The sequence below is a fragment of the Thermobia domestica genome, chromosome 4 (assembly GCF_964235325.1).
Source record: "Thermobia domestica chromosome 4, izTheDome1.hap1.1, whole genome shotgun sequence".
Lineage (NCBI taxonomy): Eukaryota > Metazoa > Arthropoda > Insecta > Zygentoma > Lepismatidae > Thermobia > Thermobia domestica.
The window spans coordinates 244,394,951-244,406,802 of record NC_137457.1 but is presented as its reverse complement, the minus strand read 5'-3'; the positions used below and the strand labels follow the sequence as shown (position 1 = coordinate 244,406,802).

General features: G+C 33.0%; 1 long non-coding RNA gene across 1 annotated transcript in view; it reads right to left on the bottom strand.

Annotated features, from left to right (window-relative positions):
- Positions 1-352: 352 nt before the first annotated feature.
- The window catches only part of LOC145683478 (uncharacterized), a 30,980-nt gene continuing 19,480 nt past the window's right edge, over positions 353-11,852 (bottom strand). The window contains exon 5 of the long non-coding RNA XR_014131118.1: positions 353-869. This is a non-coding gene — a long non-coding RNA (uncharacterized LOC145683478). The remainder of the gene's footprint in view (positions 870-11,852) is intronic.

The following is an 11,852-nucleotide window of genomic DNA, read 5'->3' as shown; positions in this document are numbered from 1 at the left end:
TTTAAGCTTTAAATTGAACAGTTCCAAAGTTGGCATAAAATGTTTTGCTTAAATTTACATAACATTATTATAACTCATTAATTTTATTCAATCCGAACGATAATATTATTTACGATATTAAGAGTAATTATCTTCTAAACATTGTTGCTTTAGGTCTGAACAAGTAATGGCCACATTCAGAACACAATATCTGTACTAATATGATGCAGCAAGAACTGTGCAGCTGTCCAGTTAATAACTTAATCTCTAGATTACATTTTACTAATACAAAATCATTCTGGAATCGTTTAAGATGGTAGTATAAATTATTGTGATAATTCAAATAATATGTATAAGAATTGAATGTGTAACTCATTTATTACTCATATTATGAGAAAGTATACATGTTACAATTTATGATTTCTTCAGATGTACATAAATGGATGGCACTAATTACATTTTAATTCAATGTTCTTTGATTTTTTGTTACATTTATAAAATAAAGAATATGTTCAAGAAACTTCAAGTCTTACCTCATGACGTAAGTTTAAATATCTGAAGAATTCTAGATACATTGTATGTGTAAACAAATTTAACAGTAAGATATGAACAAGTTTATACCATGCTATTTATTAATTTGCTTCAAAGTTAGTCAGGCCTGTTCCAATCTACTTAGGAGAAACAAATGTTTACGCATAAACTAGAAAGGAAATAATTATTTCGATTTTGATATACAACAAATCGTAATCTTCTTGAGGTGCTATTCACACCACCAACTAAGAAATAAAGGTGTAAAATAAGGTGATTTCTAAATATTTTCATACTTGAGAAATAAAGTTGAAACGCCTCTTCTTAGGATGATGAACATCATGAAGGACATTCTTGAAATACTGATAGTAAAAAAGAGGAAAACAATGGAATTAAATTAAAATTGCATAAGAAGAAATCATCATATGTAGTAGACATAGTATTGTGATGCACATAATATCCCAAAAGCTAATAATTATTATATAAAAAGTGAAAATATGTCTTCATTTACTTTTGAGCAAGGGAAAATTGACGACAGTGTTATTACAAACTGGCACAAAATATAATTTTTAAAACATGAATTAATTTAAAATGATACAAATACAAATATTGTGATTTTCAAATACCCTTATAGAGTTATTACGGTGCATATAAGTTAACATTTTAATTCTCAGTTATGTTTTTAAGAAGTTGTATATTAATACATTTAAAATTCTAATATCATATTCTTGAAACTAATGAGTCAACTACTATCTAAACTTACTGTTTTCTTCCATATCTTCATGTTTATCGTGGTTTTGATTTAAATATTTAATTATGTTTCTTGTGTTTAAAATTGGGTTGTCAAAATTGTGTTTATTTCCTCAGTTACTGTACTTTTCTACAAATAATTGACATATTCTTTGTATACGCAGTGTGATAATTGTTGACAAAATTATAGCTCAGGAAACACAATCTTGTAAAATTCTAGATTAGTTCATTCATTAATACGTTTATACTAGTGTTAAGCTTGTTAAGCTTGTGATAACAGTTTGTTATACGCAATACCTCGAGTAGAACATCACACACGTGTCGATAGAGTGCCGGTTATGTTTCTTTTGCGGTACACAAACGTGATAGGAAACGACAAAGACTGCGCCAGAATAATAATTTCTCTGCATCATCGACAACTAGTCACAATAGACGACAGAAAAAGACATGTTTGCACGAATCTCCTTTTTAGTAGATACATAGAACGCACCGTTACAATTTACACTGTTTCCCAAGAAAGTAATATTATTTAACTCTTTGCAGCACGGTGGTACTATTATTATACCATCTTTTAGATATTTTTTGTGGACGTTGCACGGCGGTATATATATATATTTACCAATGCTTCCTCTCGATAAATAGATCTTTTCGTAACTAAACAGATGTTGCGTAATGTCATTTTTACAATGTTGTTTTGAAAAATGAAAATAAATCTTTGAGTTTTACGTCCAACGGTTATGCAAGTTAGGCTAAAGGAGATGATAAGAAATGAATGAAATAGAGGAATGAACAAAGTGGGAGCAAACGGAAGAACCCCGACAAAACCCAAGAGCACGGTGTTTGTCCACCACAAAGTCCACAAGGCTGGGATCGAACCAGGGACCCCAAGCACCGGAGGTGAACGCTCTACCACTGAGCGCCAGCGCCCGCACAATACTGTTTTTAGTTGGTACGAATCTCATTGTTTTCAGTGAAATTACCTGCTCCATTGTTTGCGGGAATTATTTTGTGGTTTTTCTAGTGTAAAGGACATTATATGTGCTTCACTTTTCTGTCTGAAGCTTAGTTAAAAGAAGTTTTCCTTATTTTATAATTACATTTGATATTTAGTGTTTCTGCGACCTTCTTTGTAGGTGGTATATGTTTGTTACCACTATGCTGTTACTTTGAAGTCTATGGTGATATATTTTCATTATCACCGTGTAAGTTCTCTGACCATTCTGTGAAGATGTCAAGACTGAAAGATAGAGACATAGAGAGAATTTTGTGTAATATTACATCTTATTCCTCATCAGAAACATAAGTGAACACAAGTGATGATCCACGTTATGAAACACAACCACAAACAGCAGCAGCAGGATGTGAATCATTAGAAGAAATGTATGTGTATCAGATGGAGAACACGTGCGTACGACATCAACTACACATAATATCCGAATACCTTTCTTGAGTAATCAGTACAACCCACTCCCCAATGATCCCTTTCTCCGCTAAATCAGGACCAAGTTTCTACATTACAGACATCAACAACTCTACTCTAATTTTCATATTCAAATACGTATCTTCAGAGGAAGTAGTTGATTCGATTGTTTTCCAAACTAGTCCGTATGCTGCATAGGCCGAAAAGCAATTCACTCCCATTACTGATGAAGAAATTCGAGTGTTTCTTGGCATAGATTTGTTGATGGAAATAAAGGAGCAGCCGTCTTGCAGAGATTTTTGGTCCAGTGCGCTAGTGGAAAAAATCGTACACAGCACAGAATATTTACCCACTTACTCCATGTTTGTGTTGTCAACAGCTACTTGATCTGGAAGGAATTGCCAGACTCTGAGAAAATGGACGCCAAAGTTTCGAAAAAGCACTCTAATCACCTTGATGGTAGGAGCGTCGTCCCCAAGGCCACCCAAGTATACCCGAACACTTGTTCAGGTGAAGAAATACAATCCACACGAATCTGGTTTCTTTCAGTGCTATACTCAGCATAACATCGAACTGTCGCACGCTTTGGTTGTTGCCGTAAATAATGGAAACGCGTCTAAGGATGTACAATGGCACGAAAAGTACCTCCTTAATGCTAAGTGTAGCAGAAAAGCGAACCAGGTTCGTATGAAGTGGATGTGGTCAGTGTGAGAGGAGCTATTATGTATGAGTAAGTCTAAAACATGTTTCCAACAGTTCCATGGATACGAGTAAGAAGGAAACTCAACCGAGCATTGTTTAAATAAAACTGCACCTTTTCTCAAGTTTTCAAGTTGAATAATATCTTAAATTTTTACTTGTAAGCGCAACACTGCAAAAATGTATGGTACACGATTAAAGGTAAAATGCAAAAATTATTTTATATCTGACTTTGTGTTTGCGTACCTTATTTTCACAGAGACATTTGTTTTAGAAAGTTAAGGTTAGGTTAGATTAAGAATTCACTTTGTTGCATGTTGGTATTAAAAGTATACCACCCCATAGCTAAAAAAATATAGGTATTTTTTTTTGCATTTTTCATTCTCTACAGCATCAGTACAAAAGGAAAAAGTACGAAGGACGTGCAAATGCGATCTAGGTACAATTTGTGCTTCAAAGAGTTATGTAGTACTACATATCGTATAAATTTGTTAAGAAGCACACATATTATGTTATGGGTTGTGGACGACAGTGAAATAATATGAACAAGCTCTTGCAATGTGATTGTAGAAGAAACAGAATATATAATAAATACCTGCGGACACGGTGTTGCCCAAATTGCTGAAATCGAACCAGAGACAACTTCTACCAGAGGTAAGTTCCCCACTAATGAGCCACCATGTTCTAGTTGTGAAGTATGTAATGAAAAATGCAAGGAAGTTTTGTGAGCATATAGCGTAGCTCAGCCATCAAGGAAGTAGTTTCCTACCTAGAAGTCATCGAGTTGTTGAAAAAGATTAAATCGGCGGGAGACGTGTCAGAGGAATGCGGTGGCTGACAAAGAGTTTGATACTTCAATGTACATAGAATGTGTACTATCCCTCGGCGTAGCACTGTATTTTAGTCTAATACGACATTACAATGTACGACAGCTATTTTGGAGTACTTGAAAGAAAGTTTGCGAAATGCTTAAAGAGTGCTACATTGTGACGCCCACAGTAACAATTCCGCCTGGACGGTAATGTATTATAAATTGTCTCGTTATAGATAACTACTAAGCAAAAGTAAATGTGTCGTGATTAAGGAAGTTTCCAGAAAACGTCCCTGAGTTATGTCAATCAACTATTGTATACTGTATTTACAATTATCGGAAAAGATTTTTTTATCTCTACGTTGCATAATACTTCTCTGGATATTTTTCACAAAGAGGGAATTACTCATAGTTAGACAGCGAAATTTGTTCATTGACGTCCTTTCATGTAACACTCATAACCATTCCAAAATTTCAATTATATACATATAGCAGACTTCACAGTTCAGAAGGATTGTACAACTAATACATGCGATAAATACTATCTGCACAACATCACCACTAGTCTTAAACAATAACTCTGTATGAACATTGTATATCGTGAGCGTTAGGAAGATAAATATCACTGCTAAGTCGAGTTAGGGTATTTCCCGAAATACTAAGAGGAGCAACGGAATCCTCAACGATTCTGGATTCGCTTAATCAACTATGATTAAACATAGTCGTAATCATAACACATAATATAAGTTCAAACGTAATAAATATAATTGAGTTAATATAAAATTTAACAACAATTATAGAATTTTTTAATACCAATCATAATTCAATCAAAATTGCTGTAAAATTATTTTTCGGCATTTAACTTAAACACATTTGAAGCAGGTTGCTTTCATGATAGTGCAATAATTTAGCAAATACTTTAGTGAAAGAAAAAGAGAAATTGACATGAAAACATATCAGCCTAGCAAGCTGCTTCAAACGTGAAAGCTGTTGGTGCAGTACACATATATTGCATAAGTGCTAATCAAAATATTACAGAGAACCTACACAGAAACTAAACAACAAAATTGAATAATCTACATGGATCAGTTACTGGTAGTTGTAGTATGAAGCCGTGATGTCTCAAGCCTTACCTTGGCTCATAAATTTGTTGGGTAATAGAAAGATGTTACGAACAGAAATATATTCAGATATCATATCATATCAATTTAACAAAACATTATACAATACCAAAGTTATTACTATCGTAATAGATACAGCATTAAGTTCTTTCCTTAATAGCAGACAATTTTGTAACTGGTAAAAATATTTGATGACCTAACATTAGTATTATTAAATGACAGGAATACTATTACATTTTTTGTTTATAAAGATTTCAGTTCAATATTATAGTAATCGATTACACTTCTATTAATTATGAAAGTATTTTCTACCTCGTATGAAAGATGGCTATTCGTGCTCATAAAAGAACATTGAAATATCACCAGTAAAAACGAGCAAAAATCGCGTTGAATATTTTACCAACATATCTAATCTTCGTTCTTCCATCTGTAGAACCCACCTCACAGTTACAACAACTCTGAAATAGGTTTAGATGGTAAGGGATTCGATGGACAAAACTCTGGACAATTTTGGAGCAATATCTATGAAGAAAATTTTTCCCAAAACCAATACAGTGAAGCAGTGACTTAAGAAGCTTTAAATACCGGGACTAAAAGAACATTAATAAACAAAAACTGGTACTCATTTTCATAAAATGTCAGAAAATTTTGTGAATGTAATAATTGAAAAAAAAACTATTTTGATAATATAATTTCCGTTTAGGCGAACTATTTGTTCTTTTATTATATGGGTATGGTGACAATCTGTTAATGAGTAATATAATGTGAAGTATCTGTAAATGTAAATTTGATATTGAAATGGAATGTTTCTCAATTCTTAATTTGTAAACTATGGCATAAGATGACCAATTTATCTCGTGTTGAAGACATGATAACTGACTTCGGTTAAATATAATCTTTATAAGATTCTACAAATTGAAATCTTTTTATCAATAATTGTAACTTCGAGTAACAAGTACAGAACTTTCCCTCTCCTAATAGGCTACTACACTAACATTGTTTATTCATGGTGTTTCTTTTAAATATTGTAAGTATCCCCACACCATAACAAAAGCATTATAATAACAAATGCCATTATTTACAAAAGAAGATGATACACTAATAAAGAAGACACGAAGGAAACCAAAAGGAGATGGACCACACAAAAAGATCTGAAGGAGGACGAGGCAACCGAAGAGGACAAATAAAAGAGGGACCACGGAGGGACCTGACATCTGTCTGACTACTGATCGACTAACCATTACATGCTTCAAGATCGCACTGGACTAGGGGTACACCTTTTCTAAGGCCTATGTCGCACTGTACTAGGGATCCTTACTACAAATAAAACCTCGCCAGGCTGCTGTGAGCTGAGGATGTTATCCACAAATTTCACCCATAACCTTGCAAGTGTTCTGGATGATGCCATGAGCGGAAGGGACACCCTGCGAAACACCAAACTTCTTCATCTGGTCAAATAGGGAAAAATACACTATTAATTATTCTTTGTAAATCAAGACATTGTATTTAAGAATTTTATAATAAAATTGGTGAAGAGTAAAGTCACGCCCGAACCGTTATTTGACTCTACCTATAAAACATGTCAATATATTTGTTCTTACTAAGTCGTGCTTCTGATATTAAAATGCATAAATTTGTTATATGTAATACTAATGGTGATACAATTATCGATACGACCAAAACAAGGAAGGAAAATAGAAGAAATAAGCACATTCACGATAAAGAAAGATACTTACGTTTTACAAACCTAGAGCGAATAATCTATGTTTGAGTAAATATAAGCAATCAGAAATTTCTATTAAATAGACTTTGAACTTTTTTAAATACCAGAAAAAATAATAATAATCATCAAGATTTTCAATGTGAACATTTATATTCGTAAGGAATCTTATTCAAGTGTTTTATCCGAGTCTTTATGTTACACCTGAAATCAAATCTAAGGCAACACTCAAATGATGCACTAAAAACTGCTAATTAGTCACGAAGGTACACTCTACTATGGAATTCTAGTGGAATACATCACTTATAGTTACCAAAGGGTAAGATGTGTACTTTCTTTCTTTTCTATTTTCGTTTTACACAGAAACAAGCGTACACTGGATTACAAGTTTACATAGCATATATTCTGTGCATTAATTTGAAAACAAAAAAAAAACTTGCTTGAAGTAATTATTATAACACAAAATGATGTATTATGTATTAAAAATTTATAACAAATATACTGGTGAGTTGAGTTGATTTTGAGTTTAATGTACCGTTCAGTAGGCTATATGAGACGTGGATCTACTTATTAACGTGGAATCCGAACCACATGGTCTCCCACCGAAAATCGAATCCGTGTTTCCCATTTCTGCTACATTTAAGGGATTTTACAGGTATCAATTCTAACTAATACACGTGGTTTTTCGGTTTTAAGAGCCGAGAGAGGTCATACTGTTCAAACAGTCCAAAGGAATCATAATTGTAACGGTCCTCACTGGATATACGAACAAGACGGACATAGCATCAAAACAGGTATACCAACCAAACGGTTCAAAAGAGTCTGAACTCTTACTTCATCGCGTAAAACTTGGGTAACGATCGTGAGGGTAATCAGTTATCCAAAAATTATGAGCATTAGAACATATCTTCCCGTTAGCAGAAAATAAAACCAGTACTGTTATATTTTCTTTTGGTTATGTCTTTTGCACTTCATATACTTTGCTTCTTTACAAGTGAGCATATTTTCAGATGAATGACAAATGTAGAAGTTTGTTTCGCCGCCATTGAAAGCTCTGAATGACAAATTGCTTAAAAGCGAATTCTATAAAATAGTTCTGTTCTTCACGAAACCACTGTGATATACGATATTTTCTTAAACACACACCAGCATAAGAAAAGGCTCCCGGAAATTCTCGGTACTTTTTCGGTATGACATTTCAGAGATTCCTTATACGATATATTTCCTAGGATGCTATTTTTACAAGGATACTCAGGAGGAAACCCGGCATATGTTTCGTTGAATGTATTTCTTTTCTCTTGTAAGCTGTTTCTTAAGAGAATAAATTCAGCTTACTACCACAGTTACTTCTTTTCTCGGTAATGATAGATGAAGATTTATTTAGAAATGTTTTTACTGTAAATTGAAGTGTAGATCGACGTGTGCTATATTTTTTGTGCATTTATGTTTGAGATTTTCCAGAATTTTGGCATTCACGAAGATTTTAGAGGATCATTTTCCTCATGTAAGAATCATTTAGAGATTTAGCCATTTTGGTATAATGAAAAACTTGGACAGTTCATTTTAACCGTCCCGAAGTTTCTTTGAAAATTGCGTGAGTTGCTTGCAACTTAAGTCACTATCATTCCCGGTACAAGACTGATGTTCCGTTCTATCCAGTCTTTTTGCTACTGCCACTGAGCGAGAGCAGGTATCACTAACTAAATGGGGGATGGCGTGAGAATACGATGAAGTAAAATGTAATTGAATAAATAAACAATTGTTTGGAATTTTAAATCATATAATATTTACCAATTATATATTCATTTTTCCATTCTTCAGATTTGATAAACTGTTATAAACTGATTCAGTCAAGTATAGACGACTAGGAATGTAAAATGCTGAGAGGACAACAATAGCCAATCAGAAACGATCAACTGTTCACAAGAGGAAGAAGGTGTGACGTAATCCGTCTAGACAATGTGGTGCGTAGGCAGGGAAATTGTGATATTGTTGCTCTCCGCAAAAATGGAAATATCTTGAGAATACAGTGATGATAGCTGCATAGTATATAGGATATGCACAGGAGAAGAAAGTAAAGTGAAAAGAATATAATCATGTGATTACCACTATTTGGGCAAATATTCATAATTTATTCTGCACTTCTACTACTAGTTTATTAAATGTTAATCATTTATTCTTCGCTGTGACAGTTTTAACTGAATATTTTTAGCTAGTATTTGCTAAGAATAAAGAATCAAGAAAATCCTTTTATATTTACTCCCAATACAAAGCATGACCAGTAATCAGTTTTGATACGAGAAAATTCTGGTTAATTTTTATGCAGTGCAATTACACATGATCAGAATGTCCCTGTAGAAACTGCTGATCTGTTGCTTCTTTACGTTTGTAGTAGGTCTGCAGACAAATATTAAATTTTTAAATATTTGCCTCAACCTTCGATTTTCCTTCGAAAATTGCAGCACTTACCAATACTTAACCAAAATTGTAACTGTGAAACTAATCACACAACGTACTCCCGTGATAGTGAAAATATGAAACTGCGATTCACAGTAAATTGATATTTATCTGCTGCAAATGTAAGATTATAATCCATTTTCATAAGTAGGCCATCAGTTCGAATCAATTATTTTGATATATATCTGTTTTATCACTTAAAAATAATGCTTATATTTCTTTCTTAAGACTTTAGCCCAGGGACTAGTATTTTAACATTATGTCGGGGTAAGTAGCTCGGTGGTCCCTGATATGACTTAGTTCATCCAAAGTTTGCTTCTCCTTTCCATAATACTCGTTACATCCTGAATACTGCCATACTACATAAGAAAGTGATATTTAATATTATCTTTTCTTATAAATCTCCTCGCGAATACCAATTGATTAATAAATCGTGAGAAGATTCTGCACTAGTACTTTTACTGGAGTAAGTATATTTACATTTTGTGTTCTCCAAAGTTATTCTTCGTAATTAAATGTATAAATTACAAATGTTAAGTATCCTATATTAATCACACTTCAACGTATTTCAATAGTTTGCTTTTATAATACAGAACTAATCCTATCGTATCTACGTTCTAGAAATATAAAAATGATTCTGGTATACATTGTGTCAGATAACATATGCAATGTTATTCTTCAGCTTCGTTGAGGTGCAAGATATTACAAATTTGGATTTTGTAACTAGCACGTGAATCTTGATGTGGTGAATTAATAGAATTATATATGGATTTTGTGTCAGAGAGTGATAATCAATTAGGGTTATCTTTTAAAATATAACAAGTAAAATGCATTGAAAATATTTTTAAAAAATGTGTTTTATTTTAAACGTTAGATGGAAAAATATATCTTTGCTCTTCTCTGTAAATAGTCTGAAGCTTTAAAATTTTATGTTACGCTTACTGCAAGCGAAAATTTTTAAGTAAATATATATTATGTATCTTTACCCTCTGTTTATAGTTGATGAACGAAATAATACTCCTTACTATAAAATCCTCCTTCTTTTAGTTCTACTTACTTTGATTGCTGCTGTGCCAAGTGTTATGGGTCATTCCTTTTGTCTTATGTAATCTGTATTTTGGAACTGTAGTTCGATCTATGAACTAAGTAAATCAAATACATTACATTTTATGTGATATTAACGCAAGAGAGTGGAAACATTTTACTAGTTTGTCAGTACGAATTATTATTGGCATTCTGCTAAATGTATACCGGTACTTGAATTAAAAGCAAAGGAAATGTTCCACATATTTGATCGTTTTTACCTAAAATTATCAAATCCTTAAATACATGATATAATCTAAGATTTAGAACTTAGATTTCTAGGCTGTCGGCATCTATACCCATTTAGTCCGTCACGTATTAGGGATGATGTGCCTCGGCACACTACCCGCGAAAAGGGAATGAAGAAATCGACCTGGGACCTATAAGTTAGGTACCAGCCCGGCATTTGCCTGATGTGGATGAGGAAAGCCAGGAAAAAACCAGGAAAATTCTCATTCAAAATGGCTAGCCAGAAAGAGCTTTTTACACTTTTTCGACTGAGAATGGAGCCCGGGACCGGTCGCACCGACGGTAAAAGCGATAGTGACTACGCTACACAGGGCCATACGTAAATGGTATAATCTGTTAGAAGCAAATCTAATTATGTTTATGCATCTTATTCTTTATTTCTTCATGTGAAAGAAAATGTTTAGTATAAACTTTTCCAGAATAACAAAATTACAACTTCCAAAAAATGTAGTTACTTTACTGATTCTTCAGAATGTTAGTTGATGAGTTATGCTTAATAAAAATATTCATATACAATAAAATCTCCTGCGTGCAAGTAGATGGAGTACTTATAATACACAAATACGATAGCACATAGTCAAAACAATTGAAGTGTGGGAAGTTCAAGGTAAATGTTTCTTTTTTTCTGAATCTTTAATCTATTTCATCTGTTATACTTCCTTGCCAGTCGGGTCTAGGGTTACATTATTTTTATTTATTTAATATCTTCATTTATTAATTACATTTTTGCCTTAATACAGTCACTCACAGGAAGGATCCGGATTGGTTCGTCATGAGTGAAGTTGTTGACACAAAATTATTTTAACATTTTCTCCTTCTCCACTATCATCTAGTTAGATGCTAGTATTTTATTATTCTTAATTCTATTTCTACTTTTAAGCTTTGGATGAGAAGTTTATATAGGACATGTAAGCAATAAAACAAAAGGAACAGGTAGTATAATGATTGCCCAAAAATAAATTAGTTCTTGGCCACGCAATCAAACTATTAAAAATTGCTTGCTGAAATTTTGTTGAAATCTTGTAAGGTATAGAC